Raw genomic sequence first — 18,195 nt, 5'->3', positions numbered from 1 at the left:
TTGCTTGATTTATTGAACATTGTGAATTAGATATGTTTTACAATTTAGTGTTGTTGTTTCAGCCCTCTTTACAACAGAACTCAAGAACCAAGTATATCTGTGAAATTTGAATTCTTCTACACACTCGCTATGCATTAAAGCCTTAATGTACGATCTTTTTAAATTTTTAGATTTTTCTTTTTTTCTTCTAAAATGATAATATGCAATCATTATGAAAGTTCCCAATAAATGGACGCGAAAAACATTGGGAATTTGCAAAGAAACAACATCATAAACTTCACCTCTATCACTCGAAACATCTCGCACTATTTGGATTAGGACAGCGAGTGCGGCCTCAGAGTTAGTCTCCTCTGCAGTTAAAGTTTGAGTTACGCTCCCTCCACATGTGGAGGGGCGTAATCAAGCTAAGTTTTGTATGAGACTACGGTTTGCGATCGTGGCCGACATAAAGTCATAAATCTAAAAAATTATGACTTTATGTCGGACCAACAGAAAATCGTCCCGTTTTACTACAAATAGGACAAATTTGACAATTTGCTCATAGATTTAAGTTAGAACATGTGTAAGTATTGGCCATGCGTTTTGAGTTGGGCCGGTAATGTGTTACATGTTTTCGCGAGATGAAAATTGCATGTTTTTCGTTTAGATATGAATTGTCTTTCACATATTATACTCAACATATATATAAAAGTATACATTTTCTGGCTGCAAATGAACCAAGGAATCCAAAAATGCACTTTAAAATGACATAGGGTGTAACACTAAGGAGTAATAAACTGAAAATACCAAATATTTTAGGGAAAAACAGTAAAATTTGACAAATTAAAACAAAAAAGTTAGCTTCACCCCACATATTTAAAAGTTCCATATTTGAATTCCTCTCAGTCAGAGCTTTAAATATATATATAACATCATAGGGTTCAATAAAATTAAAATGATTTTGCGCCAGCCTCTTTCAAGGCATATTTTCCCATTGACTTCAATGTGTAACCCGAGCGGAAAATAAAATATGCAAAATTTCTTCTCAAAGCAAATTAAATTATCTGGAATATGATTGTATGGTGTTATAGTATGCAGTTTAAAGTGAATTGTAAAAATGTGAAAAAAGAAATGGACCTCTTGTATCATATGACCCCTGGGGGTCACTTTTATTAAATTTGCTCCTCCTGATCCTCCTCCACCCCACACATTATGCTAATTAGATGCAAATTATTCAAATGTTAATAACTTTTTACAACTTTTTTAAGGTTTACTGTATTGGTCTTATCACAAGCTTTAATTTCACACCAAATTTAACTACATAGGCTGCATATTAACTGAGAAAATTAAAAAGATGAACCCTAAAATGTCGCGCGCATGTAACATCTCCACCTATTTACTGGCCCAACTCAAAACGCATGGCCTATTACAAATATGCCAAAAAATCGGTTTTGAAAAAAATAAAGGTAAATTTTGAAAAAAGATCGTACATTATGACTTTAATCAACGCAATTTTTGCCAAAGCTCACTACCGTTCGCAAGATGCTGTAAACTACCAAATCGGAACATTTAAAAATAGTTGCTAACCTTAAAACTCATAATGAGCATGTTTCATTTTTCATTGCGAGTTATCATGGTTATAGCTTTCTGGTTCTCAACCCTTGATACCAATGTTACATGACAACTCTCTCTCTCTTGTGCATTACATCCAATTAGAAATAAATTATTGCTTTGTGCATGTAGTGTCTATCTGCTGTTTTATCAAGAGAAACTTTCAGTGAATCTCTTTACCCAAGGCTAAATTGACCCATATGCCCGGGCAGAGTGCATGTATATTATCTACATATTGATTAATATCTGTACTACCACCATATATTGACCTTTCTGTTTGTTCGGTTCAAATGTAATATAACCGTGCTCTAAATATTTATTGACAAACAGAAGCGTCTGGATCACGAATTGAAGTAATTTTTGAAAAGCCCTATGACTGTGATCAGGAAAAAGAAGAGACAAATCATATTTGTTTTCTGTCCCTATTTATTTACTTAAATTTCTCTTGCACTTGGGAGAGCAGGAATCAGGATCATATCACCACAAAAGTTTTGTCAATTTTTAGCTGGGAAGCATTTCACTCTACAGCAGATGCCAAAATACATTGGAAACAAACAAGAAATCACCTCATTTATGCAGCTCATGAAACCAAAAATAAAACCAAGGTTTTGAACACTAGACAGACAGTATTTAAAAAGAGGCTGCAATTCACCTTTCAAAAATATTTTAAAAGGCTCACGATATATTCACAAATTTAAGTTGCTGCAAAAATGAAGTGTTCATCAGGTGCTGCATACTGATTGATGCACTGTGTTCTTCAAATTGTGTGCACAGTTGTGGTCATATTCATACAAAGAGGTACGGTACTATAAATAATAACCAACTTGCGACACTATATAAAATACACTTGGAATTGAGCACAAAAAGTACTTGGGAGCAAATTAATATAAGTATAATCCACTGGCGGATACCAAATTTATATTTCAATTTCAAACTGAAATGAACCAATTGTGTGCAGTTTTGTTTATATCAAGATACACAGCGTGATCATTACTTCGAGACAAACACTCATGCAAATACAATACACTTGGGGTTGAGAACAATTATGAAGTACTGGGGGCAAATTTACTAAAGAACAAGATGTAGCTAGTTTACTAAAATCACGGATTCCCTAATCCCTTCTTGCATGGAGTGAATATCTTCACTGGAGGTCGGTGACTCGGTATGCATTTATGCCTGCAATTGAAGGAAACAAAACTCATCCTGGGTAAAGACAATATTTTTGTACAACTGATTTATTTGCCTATTTATTAGACCTACAAAAACACAAAAAATTTCTAGAGACAAAGTAAAAAGTAAAATAACACAGCATGACAGGCTTAACATTGAGTTTTTACAAATGCAATGTGTACATAATCAGTAGGTGATCATGCCATGACCAATCAACATTCAAACAAGCATTTATAATAATATCGAGGGGTGAGAGCCAGAAAGCCTCAAGTCACAATCACTTGCTCTCACAAAATGAACATAAGTCGCCAGGGCACTACAGTCAACAGAGATGCCACTCAGTTTCACTAAAAACAGGTTTGAAAATGATGAGAAAAACCTAAAAAAGCATGTAAATGCAGGCCAAAAAGCCCCAAAAGAAGAGCTGCTCATAGTGAGTTACGGCTTTCTGGTTCTGAACCCTCGATATTGAATCTTAAAATTTGAAACATTGTACTTTTTTTTATCAAGCATGATCTTCAGCTTTAACAGAGAAATTTCCCAAAATGTCATTTGATTGTGATACATTATGAGCACAATTAAAAAAATCAATTTACAAATTACAGAAATTATTCTTTAACCTCACTTTGAAGGACCATGGCCAATAAGATAAATCAGGGACATTTTGCCCTCTCATTGGATATCACATTGCAATATTGATTTTCTTGATCCTTGTGGTTTCAAGAGAGCCTTCGCAATATGCAAATTGTGTATGCACAACCTCAAACCATGCACAAGCACAATTTTTATTAATTGTATTTCACATGGCAGCACACCACAGGAAAGAATAATCCATACATAGAGGTTTTTTTTATTATCCACTACCATGTCTGGATGCAGGTGTATGTTCATTCACAACCAGCAACAAGTCATCACCAGGGAAGTTGTGTGTAAACAAACTGGGTTGCCACAGCAATACAACTGCTTTTTAATAATTTAGAAACCTCCATTATGAGGCAGCCTGAGCCCAGTACAATTGAAATTCACAATATGGGCTACAATTTTATTCCATCTCAATGACTTTGCTTGAATTGGCTAATTTGACATGCCACCAGTGAGCGTGATGCATGACTAGAAAATAAAATGAACTAAACCATGCATCTGATGCTTAAGGGCAGAGTAATGGGAGAGAACATGGACCTTTTCGAGCTTCATTATTTCTGAATTGTATGTCCAAAGTATATAAAACTATACATTTTTGGAAAGGAAATGAGTCAAGGAATCCCGTCAGATTTGTTCAAAAAAGTTTTTGAATAAATCAAAAAATTCACTTTTTTACCCCAATTTTTTTGTGACAACTTAGAAAAAATTCCGTTCGGAGTAAAAAAAATTCAGTTAGCTTTTCATGAAGAAGAGACATGAACTTAGGGAAGGTTTTTTTATTTTTTTGAAATTTGTCTCTTTTTTCGAAATATTGAAAAACACATGTGAAAAAAGCCATTTTGTCACTCTATTAAGCTAAAAATTGCACATAATGGTGTATATTTTTGTTTAAAACAAATATTTTGAAAAATGAAAAAACCTTCCCTAGACTTTGATGTACTCTAAAGGATAGTGCAAAAAGTTTACCCTTTGCTTGCATATTTTTCTAGTTATCTTGTCACAAAAATCGCGCAATATTGTCAAAAGTGAACTCTGAGAAATCGACGTTTTAGTAAAAAAATGTCAAAATTATGCACAAAACGTCCTTAAATTTTAAAACGGTAAGACTTTCACACTTGTAAAAGCTGTATCTGGTGCATGGTCTAAATATGTATCTTTTTGCACCAATGAATCTATAATCTCTGCTTTCAGTACGCCAAAATTCAAATAATTAAAAAATCTAAGTGCCATTTTGACTGCAAATTTTTGTTTTGTTTACACCAATTTTGCTGGCGTTAACAACATACCGAATGCGCCTTGACTGCGTTGGACATACGCAGCAGAGTTGCGCTTGGCGATCACGCGACACGAATCGTAGCGTAATCACAATATTTCGTGATTAGCGCATTTCTGACTCATTATTTCCGCCAATTTACTAAGCTGTCTTGAGCCATGTGACTTTTTAGAGTTGAAAAGAGTGAAATAAATCAAGCAAAAATACGAATAAATATTAGTAAGTTGTATTTTATCAGTTTCAAGTGAAAGAATACATCTTAGTGTTGATAAATATCAAAAAATCTCAAATTCGGCCGTGGACGAATGTGTCTTCCATTACTCTGGCCTTAAGTAAGTTAAGTAGTACTACATTTTATTACAAATTTAAATAGGAAATCAAAATTAAGCAACAGTTGTTGACCAGGGCTAAAAGAAATGATATCATGCATGTATGTATATTATTATGCGGCTATCATCCGCTCAGAAAAAATGCCCATCTAGAGTATTATAGCCTATGTATATTACTCATTTTATAGGGGCTTAGAAAATAGGCAAAAAAAAATTGTTTGATTTTCCACCAACGGGTAGAGTCGGTCCAACTCTGTCGTTATCTTGTTTTAATGTGGTATGATATACCGGCCTAATTTATTGCCCAGCCCGATATAGGTGCGAATTGGGATATTTCTCTACTATATCATACTTGCCAACATTGTAAAAATAAAAATCTGTACAGGGTGCGCGCGAAGCACGCGCTCACGGTAACAGCGCATACTTGCCAACTGTTACTTTGGAACTAAGGTTGGTGTCTAATTAGAGTGAAGCGAGAAGCGAAACAAAACTTTGGAAAAAAGAAGAAGTCATAGACCCTAAATTACTTGTTATTCAAGGTTGGAAACAAATTTTTAAAAAATTTTTAAAAAGTTTTTGGCAACTTTAGAGAACCACTGGACCTATTCTTAAGTGCTAGGATCATTCACAGGTAATTTGGAAAAAAGAAAAAAAAACGAAAAAAAAGAGAGGAAGAGAAGAGAGAGGGAGGGGAGAGAGGGGGCAAAGTAGGATTGATTGTGAGTATACATAGGCCTATAATGGTTATTTTTAAGCATATAGGCCTTATACTGCACATGATTTTAAAGCAATAGACCGAGAAGATTGTGTTAACACAATATTATTATCCGGGATTATTATGCGTAATGCAGGCACGAATAAGGGGGACGCCCCTCCTTCTCCCAAAAAAGAGAAAAGAAAGGGAGAAGGAAAGAAAGAAAGGAGAAAAAGAGAGGTTACAATGCACGTAAAAGTTAAATTGCCCATATAGTGACTACAAAGCACAGTCAGGTCGATCGGAAGTATAATTTGGGCCTATAGGCCTGTGATTATTTTAGGCATTGCTGAATATGTTGAAGGCGGATCCTTGGCCCAAAAGCAAGTGACAATTATTTATACTGCGGGCTCGGGGTCCGTCACAATTTGTCACCAAAGTCAATATCATACCTGCCAGCATTGTAAAAATAAAAATCTGTACAGGGTGCGGTCACCCGTAATGGCGCATACTTGCCAACCTTTGGAACTAAGGTCGGTGTCTAATTAGAGTGAAGCGAGAAGCGACACAAAACTTTGGAAAAAAGAAGTTATAGACCCTAAATTACTTGTTATTCAAGGTTGGATTTTTTTTTTTTTTCTGAATTAAATTTTTTTTTTCTAATTTAAAAAAAATAATTTCAAAGTTTTTGGCAACTTTAGAGAACCACTGGACCTATTCTGAAGTGCTAAGATCATTCACAGGTAATTTGAAGGAAAAAAAAATTACGAAAAAATTACAGTTTGTTATCCTTAATATGTAAACCATTAACTAGTGACAGTGTTTACCTCTACATGTATCACATATTATAGATGCATTGGTTTTCCATGCATTTATAATATGTGCTACATGACGAGGTAAATATTGGTTAATGGTTTGCATATAAAAATAACAAACTGTAATTTGTTCGTAATTTTTTCCAATTAAAAAAAAAAATTAAATGTGAATGATCCTAGCACTTCAGAATAGGTCCAGTGGTTCTCAAAGTCGCCAAAAACTTTGAAAAAAAAAAAAAAAAAAAAAAAAAAAAAAAAAAAAAACATTTTTTTGATTTTCCAAATTTTTGTGACCTTTGACCTCAAAAATCGGAACGAATCCGATTAAATCAGAACGGTTGGCAGGCATGCAATATGCTCGACATAAATATGATCAATCCATGCATGCTTCATGCTTTAGGAATTGCGAGTCTCAAGTCTTATAAAGTGTCAGTGGACCAGTGCACGTTCACGTTCAGATCCCGGGAGATGGGGGATCCCCAATATTTTACCAGGGGGATGGTCCATACAATCATCCCCTCCCCCAATATTGATGCCTGTATGTGGGTTTCTGACCAAATTAACCTCATATTAATTTGACCATTTTAGCTCCAAAAGTGACAATTTTGTGCGCTCCGCACGCATCACTTTTATGTGAATTTATTCCACTTTTGCACCATAATAATAGCTTCATTGCGGCAAAAATTTTCTCGCGCAAAATTTCCCAATTTCCAAACACCCCCCTGCATATGCATAAACAACTGGCCGTTTTCGCTTCTGTATTTAGACACCCTTAGGCCTCATGCTATCTGACAGTAATAGTAAATAACAATAATAGTGTCAAAATCCCCCACCAAATGGCTTCAATTGGGTCTTATTTATAAAGCAATAATTCAATTACAGCGAAAGTTGTCATGTCGTTGAATTAGTAGCGTTTTGGGACACTCATATTTTGACTTTGCAAAAAAGATATTATACTGAAAAGTACTAACTGGGGTGACTTTTACCCAGAAAAACATAATCTGGCCTCAAAAACATTGTATCTTATCTACTAAAGAAGTTATGGGTCTTTCAAAACCTCTTTTCGTTTCGTTTTTGACAAATAAATTTTCACAAAACGAAACAAGGTTTTGTTGAGAGACCCTTAAATTTTTAAGTAGATAAGATACACTATTTCTGAGGCCAGATTATATTTTTCTGGGTAAAAGTTACCCCAGTTAGTACTTTTCAGCATAATATCATTTTTCAAAGTCAAAATATGAGTGTCCCAAAACGCTACTAATTCAACGACATGACTCGAGAGAGCAAAAAGTGGGGGTCTGGGCCAAATTTTGACAAGCTATATCTCCCAAACCGCTTGGAGTTGAGCATTAATTTTTTCCATGTGTTCATTATGCTCATAGAGGTATGCAAGAAATGATTTTCAGCAAAATTTAAGGGGATGACCACTGACCAACCAACCCTTTTTGTTGATGTGGCTGGAATGACTCCTATGTAAGTAGGCAAGCCTAACTGATATTTTTAATGTAAAGTCATCAAGACCCCAAGCCACTATTTCTCAGAAATGTTGTCCAAGAACATATTTTCAACATACCTAAAGTTGATGGTGGGGCAAAATGTCTGACACATTTTTTACGCTGATCCCCCTAAATTTCAAATTGATGCCACGGGAAAACGAAATAGCGTATGAAGCTCAAATTTTCAGGATTTTACTTTCTCATCAATATCTACCAACACACAGAAAAAGAAAAAAATTGAAGAGGTGCTGCGGTGCACATCCCAGGAGTTGACATGGAATGACTCAGCTAGCATTTTAAACATAAACTAACTGCACATCAACAAAAATTTAACATTTCTACTATAAGTATAAATCGGTTAACCATAAATATAAAGGTATACTGTAAAAAAAAAAAAAAAAATTATTTGGTTAAAAAAACAAACTTTTGGTGCCCAAAATGAATCAACAATGGTTGATTTAACAAATGCTGGACCTTGAAATTATAGGTTTTCCCAGAGTATTTTGCACTTGTGTCATTGATTTTCGTACACCAGACATTTCAATTTTGTCCAGAAAAATCTTCAGAAAACCTATACCATCAATTTCGCTATTGTGCTATAATTAGATTTCAATATTGTAGCATTATTTCATGTTTGTCATTGATTTTTGTCAAATTGCAGGTCAAATTTGTCTGAAAATACGTAACGATCCCTTTCGCAAAAGCAAATTCGTCATTGAAATTCATTATCGTTTCATTTAATTTCATCTCATAGGCTTAAGGCCTATGCAATATATTATAATTAATCGTGCGTTCATTCTTGGGGTTTCGTTTCGGTATGTTTTTGTTTCATATTTTTTTTATACATAGTATGTATATTGTTATCTATTAGGCTATGCTTAAGGGCTGGGGTATGAACGTTTGGACAGTATTTATTTTGGGACATTAGAGCACATCAGACATATCGAATTGCATTCAGAATACGAAAAATGGCATTCTGATATCAAATAATTTTGATTTTTTGAAATTCGCAATTTAATACACATTTTATGGCAAATCATTAAAAATTGATATTTTTGATATTTAACAGTAGGCCTACTTGAAGTAAACTTTATAAATCTGATGATTTATACTTAAAGTGTATGCAGGTGGGATGAAAAGCCGACGATCAATTGAAAATTTTGACCTTTCGTATTGTAGATATGGATTTTTTTCTCCCAAAACACCAAACAAAAATAAGGAAAAAAAAAAAAAAAATCCATATCTTCAATATGAAAGGTCAAAATGTTCAATTGACCGTCGGCTTTTCCTCCCTGCTACATACACTTTAAGAATATATCATTAGATTTATATAATTTACCGAGGACTGTTATATATCAAAAATTTGAAAAATATCAAATTTTTATAATTTGTCATAAAATCTGTATTATATTGTGATTTTCAAAAAATGAAAATTATTTGATATCAGAAAGACATGCTTTCGTATTCAGAATGCAATTCGATAGGTCTGAGGTGCTCTCATGTCCCACAGAAAATACTGTCGAAACGCAATAAACGCTCATTTTAGATCCCTAATAAAAGCTCATTTTTTAGGCTATAATTTCTTTTTTACTTTTTTAATCCAATAAATTGTTACAAAGTTTAAACATGTTATTGCACATACCTATGAAGACAAACCAGCAACAAACAAAGCCAAAATGGATGACAAGAGCAACCATGAAAGCAGTCAGGAAAAAGAAGAAAGCATGGCAGAAATTCAAGACAACCAAAAGTGAAACAGACAAAGAGCATTACCGAGATTGTGAGAAGGCAGCGAAGAAGAAAATACGTGAAGCAAAGTACAAGTATGAGAAAAGTATCGCTGACTCAATCAAAGAAAATCCCAAGGGATTTTATGCATACACCAGATCTAAAAGAAAAGTGAAAGACACTGTTGGTCCATTGAAGAATAAAGACGGAGATGTAATACCACCAGGCAAAGAAACGGCCGAAGAACTTAACAATTTCTTCACATCAGTATTCACAGAAGAAGGTGACGAGCCACCAGAAGCGCCAAGAATGTTCAATGGTGAAGAAAGTGAAATACTCAGAACTATGACAATTGAACCAGAACAAGTTGAAAAACATTTGCTTGGGCTAAACCCCAGCAAAGCCGCAGGACCAGACAACGCTTCCCCAAGGCTGTTACGAGAACTTGCAAGCGAGCTAGCAGAACCGTTAGCAATAATCTTCAACCTCTCCCTCAAAGAAGGTTACGTACCAGAAGAATGGAGAATGGCAAATGTAACACCTGTGTACAAGAAGGGGCCAAGATCATCAGCTGGAAATTACAGACCGATTAGTCTCACATCAGTAGTCTGCAAAACAATGGAGAAACTAATCAAAGACCAAGTAACTACCCATCTTGACAAACATAACCTCATCAGAGACACTCAACATGGCTTTATGAAAGGCAGATCTTGTACTACAAACCTACTAATGCACTTAGAAACGGTAACAAAGCATATTGCTGAAGAGCACCCTGTTGACGTCATCTACTTAGACCTGCAAAAAGCCTTCGACAAAGTACCACACAAAAGACTGTTGCAAAAACTAAAAGCTCACGGCATAGAAGGCCAAGTACTGAGATGGATACAAGCGTGGCTAGCTGATAGAAAACAGAGGGTAGTAGTTCAGGGAGCAAAATCCAAGACAAGTGATGTGTCAAGTTCAGTTGTACAGGGATCCGTCCTAGGCCCACTCTGCTTCCTCATATTCATGAATGACTTGGAAATAAACATCATCTCAGAGATCAGTAAATTTGCAGACGACACAAAGATGACAAGCAAGGTTGGCTCAGATGTAGAGATCCAGAAACTGCAAGATGACTTAGACAAGCTCATGGACTGGTCTGACAAGTGGAAAATGAGCTTTAATGTAGACAAGTGCTCAGTCATGCACATTGGACACAACAATCCACAACACCAGTACCAAATGAAGAATAAAGCGTTAGCAAGTACAACAGAAGAAAAAGACTTGGGCGTCTGGACGGAAAATACACTTAAAGTAGGGAAGCAGGTAGCGGAAGCAACAAAGAAGGCGAACAGAACACTAGGGATGGTAAAAAGAACATTCAAGTACAGGAGCAAGAGAATTGTTTTACAGCTTTACAAGTCCCTCATCAGACCACATTTAGATTACAGTATACAAGCCTGGCGACCATACCAACAGAAAGACATCAAGCTGCTTGAAGGTGTGCAGAGAAGAGCGACAAAGATAATACCAGAATTGAAATCCAAACCATATCATGAAAGACTAAAGGAACTGAATCTTATGACACTAGAAGATAGAAGGAGGAGAGCAGACTTGATCCAAAGCGTACAGAATATTCACAGGAATTGACAACATAAAACCGACAGACATGTTCCAACTAGCAGAATACCAAGGTACAAGAGGCCACCCAATGAAACTTCAAAAACAACACATGAGAGTAGATACAAGACGATATTTCTACAGCCAACGAGTTATAACAGACTGGAATAGGCTACCTAATTCTACAGTGTTAGCTCCAACCATCAACGACTTCAAAAGCAAACTCCAAACCTTTTTGGGTTACTAAGGGCGAAAAGCCCACTCACCCAAGCCACATTATGACCCTCCCCTCCCCTAAAAAGGATCTCGCGACCAAGTGAGAAGAGGGAGGAATGGTGTGGCACTTCATGTAAGTCATGTAAGTCATGTACATGGATGGTGCATGGTCATGTTGGTAGGCCCTCGCCATCCCATTTCTGTATTGTGGACACGTATTTCCACAACAGAACCATCGTGGACAACATCATCATCATATCATGACACGCGTTTTGAGTGATTAAAAATAAAATCCATTGATAAAAACCGCTGATTTTTAAGGTAAAATAAACCGATAAAGAGGCTAACTTCTATCTACTACACAAGATACAAAAGAAGAGAACGTTTCGGTCTTCCAACTTCCGTAGCCAGCTACTGAGATTTTCAAGCAATAAAAATACAATGCGGATGTGGGAAAACAAGCACAACATTCCCACAACGCCATTTTTGGAACTCCAACCCAATTTGAAGAGGTCTTATTTGCCGTTTTTTCGAAAAAGAATTGATAATCTATGGCAATTTGGAACATCGCTTATCTCAGTATCTGCTATACAGAAGTGCCGATTCGCCTCTTGCATATCAAAAGGAAAAAATTACCTTGTAGTTGGCGGGTAACAGTCGCCAGGACTACGGTGACTATGGCGTTTATTCTCAAGGCAACAGTTGCTAATCCTCGTCACTGTACATCTTCATATATTTCTCCGCGCAAATCAGTGAAGTCCTTATTTTTCACTATTTGTGAGTTAAGTATGCACGCTTTTTTGTTCAAAATAACTTATATCTAAATAATTATATGCTATCTTATCATTTACTTTTAGTTTTCATCACATATTTATGGCGCTACTGAGCAAAATTCATGCAATAGTCCGTTGCCAAGAGGATGTATATTTGCTGTAATGCGGTCACACAAGCGGAAAACGACAAGTGAGCTGCGTTGCACGACAACCGCGTCGGCCATATTGGATTGGTTGCTAAGCCCGCCCCTTTTCGCTCCAATTGGGTGTTTTCTTGTGTCTTGTGATACTTTTACACCCAATTTGCAACATTCACAAAACCGTCACGTGAATAGAAAGACTCCAGGATTTCGGGTGATTCTGGTGCAATCTCGGGTGCAATGCTCCCAGAGATGTCAACAAGTCATTTTTTGCAAATTGCAAGTCAAGTCCTAGACTATGCCATAGTCGATTTTTGATAAATAAAACATGTTTATATATAAATCATGATGAAAGCATTCAGTTGAACTCGAAATTATACTGATATTTATTGGCCTACATCAAAATACTAGTAGGCCTAGGCCCTATAAAATTTGTATGAAAAAGTTTATAAATTATATTAGTAAAAGTAAAGTATAGGCCTAGCTACGTAGGCTTAGGCTAAGTAAAAAATAAAACATGTTTCACGTCCGGGTTTTCGAAAAAAAAGGAGGAGGAGGGGGCTTTTTATTTTCTATTTTTTATCGCAAAATTGGTGTAAATACCCATACTTAGAGCTGTTTTAGCGTATAGGCCTACAATAATACCTGGAAAAAGAAGGAGGCCCTTTTTTATTTGTTGTTCTGAGAGTTAGGCCTACACCCCCTCCAATGATCACAAAACCTTCCTAAAATGTTTCTTTTATCTTAACAAGGCTATAGAAAGCATTCCAACTTCCTAGACATATTTTTTGAAAAGTTATAGGCTAACTGAATTTCAAAAAATAAAAATATATTTGAGGAAACCTCAAAAAAGGAAGCGGGAGGGGACGTGAAACATGTTTATTTTTTTATTTTGCCTTATATTATTGAATGCAACATCATAATGTCATTTATATAAGCACTTCAATACTGAACAATTCTGATTTTAGAACTACCAGTTTATTAATCGCAAGCTAACAAACAGAGGGAGTAGGCCTACGGTGACTGAAAAAATGATCAGTTGTGAAAATCTATCAATTGTGCACAAATTAATAAAATCGGAGTTTTAAGCTTAAATTCAATATACAGAGTATGCACAATGGCAAGTGGACTAGGCCTACCCGAAAAGGTTGACCCAATTTTTTTTGGTGGTTTGAAAAAGTGAAGACAAAAAAAAAAAAAAAAAAAAATAGGAGGATTTTAGGCGCTAGCGCCCTAAAAGCAATGTATAACCTAAAGTCTTATTCAGATTTCATTTGACAGCTTAAAGTCATAATGTACGATCTTTTTTCAGAATTTACCTTTATTTTTTTCAAAACCGATATTTTGGCATATTTGTAATACTTACACATGTTATAACTTAAATCTATGAGGAAACTGTCAAATTCGTCCTATTTGTAGTAAAACGGGACGATTCTGTTGGTCCGACATAAAGTCATAATTTTTTTAGATTATGACTTTATGTCGGCCACGATCGCAATCCTTAATGACCTGCCGACCTACCTTAGTTACGCTCCCTCCCCACGCGGAGGGAGCGTAACCAAACTGGCCGCGTAGGAGACTAATTCTGAGGCCGCACTCGCTGTCCTGATCCAAATAGTGCGATATGTTTCGAGTGATAGAGGTGAAGTTTATGATGTTGTTTCTTTGCAAATTCCCAATGTTTTTCGCGTCCAAATGTATTGGGAACTTTCATAATGATTGCATATTATCATTTTAGAAGAAAAAAAGAAAAATCTAAAAATTTAAAAAGATCGTACATTAAGGCTTTAACCATCGCGTATACGCGCGCGACGTCAAGCGTGCATGTACATTGGACCTTGTGCATGATAATACGCGCTGGACGGCTAGCAGTAGCCTACGCTTAATTTGTAAAAGGGAATCTGAATAAGACTTTAGTACCATTTTTTCTACTTTTTCAAAATTTTCCGCCCCTTTTTCTTTACTAATTTTTTTTGCCGCCCCTTTTTCTTTTTAAATTTTCATCGTCAACCGTGTAATTGAATGGGATTATTTTGAAATTTTAAAACGCTTGAAATATCACAAAAAAATAGGCCTATGTTGAATATAAATTAGGGGTTCATTCATATATTTTCATGACTAAACGGTTGTTTATGCCCGAGGGGCCGCTTGCGGCCCGAGGGCATAAACAACCGTTTAGTCATGAAAATAGGCCTATATGAATGAACCCCGTTCATACATACTAGAACATTAAATGATTCTTATTTCATCAAAATAATAACAAAAAATTACAATTAGGCCCCCTAACATCATTAAAAATTGTGATTTTCCTTCATTTTCCTACCCGGCGATCGCCCATCCGGGACGCTTAATTTCTTTCTGCAACCATAATGGGCCGCAATATATCACTAACCGCATAGTCCGAGGCAAGGTTCATTATTGTCAGGGTTAAGGTCTTAGGGTTAGGGTTAGGGTAAGGGTTAGGGGTTAGGGTTAGTGGTTAGGGTTAGGGTTAGGGTTAGGGTTAGGGTTAGGGTTAGGGTAGGGGTTAGGGTTAGGGTTAGGGTTAGGGTTAGGGTTAGGGTTAGTGTTAGGGTTAGGGTTAGGGTTAGGGATTAGGGTTAGGATTATATTCGTATTTATTAGTACTAATATACTAGTAATAGTATATTGTGTGTATGCACTTTATTCCGTAATCAATAAGTATCATAAACAAACACCTTTCTGGCACAACGAATCATAGCACAGTCGTGTAGGCATTAGACTATGGATACATAGATTGTGGGTTCGAACCCCAGGTAAAACGTTGTAGAATTTTAATTCTATCGATTTCTTTTTATTTTATTAAGGGCTGGGGTATGAACGTTTGGACAGTATTTATTTTGGGACATTAGAGCACATCAGACATATCGAATTGCATTCTGAATACGAAGAATGTCCTTCTGATATCAAATAATTTTGATTTTTGAAATTGCAATTTAATACACATTTTATGGCAAATCATTAAAAATTGATATTTTTGATATTTAACAGTACTCGAAGTAAACTTTACAAATCTGATGATTTATGCTTAAAGTGTATGTAGGTGGGATGAAAAGCCGACGATCAATTGAAAATTTTGACCTTTCGTATTGGAGATATGGATTTTTTTCCCAAAACACAAAAAAAAAAAAAGGTCTTTTGGGAAAAAATCCATATCTTCAATATGAAAGGTCAAAATTTTCAATTGACCGTCGGCTTTTCCTCCCAGCTACATACACTTTAAGAATATATCATTAGATTTATATAATTTACTTCGAGGACTGTTATATGTCAAAAATTTGAAAAATATTAAATTTTTATAATTTGTCATAAAATTTGTATTATAGGCCTATTGTGATTTTCAAAAAATGAAAATTATTTGATATCAGAAAGACATGCTTCGTATTCAGAATGCAATTCGATAGGTCTGAGGTGCTCTCATGTCCCTCAAAAAATACTATCGAAACGCAATAAACGCTCATTCTAGATCCCTTAAGGGGTACTACACCCATTGATTTTGTTTTGAATTTTTTTGCATTTTGTGAAGAAATTACAAAAAAAATTGGACAAAGTGGTATGCAAAATGAAGGGGCAAATCTTCTCGTTTTATTGGTGGTATCGGTATCAATGTAGCTTACATGCTTTTACAGATAGAAGCCAAAAGGAGGTACATCACTGATGATTTAAATTCACTTCATTTTGGAAAGCTTACTATCAACGGATTTCGTTAAAATTTTGGATATGTGTTGCTAACACATTAGGGAAATAAAGTTGATATGTAAAATGGGAATAAGTGGTTCCTGATTTCTTTTATGACTTCATGAACTTGGTGCTCCACAACTATCAAAAAAGGAACTGGTTAAAATGCTTCTATTTTCAATGTTGAGCTATATTTTGTATTTTTAACTTGCGACATTATTGCACTGAAACTTAATTAAGCCATAGGTAACAGGTTACAACAACCATACTACAGCAATGATGAAAAAATTGTATTTCTTGTCACCTATACAACCATATTGGGTAGTTTTCCGTAAGCTTAACGTTTGTGATTTTGGTAACTATTTTATATTTATTTGTGAAATCCGTCTCAACTAGGCATTCTAAATTGTACTCACCATTTACATCCCAAGGTATATTAGTATATCCACCATGCACTTCTCGATATATATCCAGTTAAAGACAGAATATCAAAATTATGCCTCATATGATATCACAGACTCTCACATGTGTATTCAAAATTGATGCTTAAATTTGACCTGAACCAATTGACCTATAACCTGACATACGGTGACCTAATAGCCTTTTCTTCTCCTAACAACTAATTACTATGCATCCATTGTATAAGTGTTTATTTAATTTATTCAGTGTTATATCATGGTAGGTATTTTGCATGCACCACTATAGATTTTCTATAGAGAGTATAACAAAGGATTTAATGTATTCTATTCATGTACCCTACTTGAACATTTTGAAAAGAATAAATTATGGTTTGTTATGAAACACAGATCTGAGTTACTAGGTTACAGTAAACAAAAAATATATAGGGCTAAAAATGACTTACTAAAATGGTTGAAAGTCACTTTATATGTAGATATATTTTATAAGTTCAGGACATGAGGTGATAAACATATATATGTACTTAATAAATTTGCAAGAAAAAAAAGAAGAGGGGTACTGATGAAAATCGGGGTATTATATCGCCTTAAGTAAGAAGAAATAATAATGGTAATAAACTCGTGTTATATCTAGCCTCATAGGCCTATAATTACATGTATGTACTATGTGTTATCGCATTGCGGCCCATTATGGTTGCAGAAAGAAATAACGCATCCGGGACACCGGGCATAAACGCTGTTTATGCCCGGCTCTCGACCAATCACGCGCGCCGTTACATAGCGTGTATGTATGAATACAAGCTAAAACCGTTGGGGTTCGATAATGAACCCCACAAAACTAACCGACTATATTGGAAAATGCCATAGGCCTACGGCCGGGCGGTTTCACAAGTTGCCGGCTCGATCATGTCATCCGCCGCGCGCCTGGGTCAAATAGGCCCTATTCTCTTCTAGTTATAGGCCTACAGTTATAGGGCCTATATATATATATAGTTGAGAACGTTCCTGCAATCGTATTGGTTCTTACCCGTGTGATATGACACGATATCACACGGGTCAGCGCGTGCGAATCGACGCGATACGCGTACTCACTATTTGAACCAATCGGAGGCGCACTGCAACAACGGGACTGATCGATTTTAAGCCCTAGGTAATTCCTTGTAAAATGTAGAATTTAATTTTATTAAAATTTGTAATAGGCCTACTTATGATATTTTTGTTTGAATTGAAGTATTTAAGAATGAGAATAAAGGTATTGTTTTTAGCCGCTGTCGTGCATTCTATCGTCTCATATAACACGGGCGACATCATTTTTTTTTGACGTAAAACAACTCGGCTCAGCTCCGCCTCGTTGTTTTACTTAAAATAATGATGTCGCCCGTGTTATATGAGACGATAGATGCACTAAGCGGCTAAAAACAATACCTTTATTCTCTAAATATTGTTTTTAGTAGGCCCTATTTCATATTTGGTGTCAATTTGTTAAGATATATATTTGGAAGAAATAATAGTCGCTCACAGAGTCGCTCATGTCCAATTTCCTTGAAATTTACGAAAACATCAGGATTTTTGACCAAAAATGAGCACTTTTTTACATTTTTTTTTCCAGAAA

At 35.5% G+C, this 18,195-nt stretch overlaps 1 protein-coding gene across 1 annotated transcript in view; it reads right to left on the bottom strand.

Moving 5' to 3' along the window:
• LOC140152636 (DNA-binding protein RFX2-like) overlaps window positions 1–12,344 on the bottom strand; it is a 39,677-nt gene extending 27,333 nt beyond the window's left edge. Inside the window, 1 exon segment of the mRNA XM_072175060.1 lies at window positions 12,192–12,344. The gene's annotated coding sequence lies outside the window, so the exon portion shown is untranslated.
• Window positions 12,345–18,195: the final 5,851 nt, after the last annotated feature.

This window comes from Amphiura filiformis, chromosome 5, assembly GCF_039555335.1.
Source record: "Amphiura filiformis chromosome 5, Afil_fr2py, whole genome shotgun sequence".
NCBI classification, from domain to species: domain Eukaryota; kingdom Metazoa; phylum Echinodermata; class Ophiuroidea; order Amphilepidida; family Amphiuridae; genus Amphiura; species Amphiura filiformis.
This window is presented reverse-complemented; position numbering and strand designations above follow the sequence as displayed.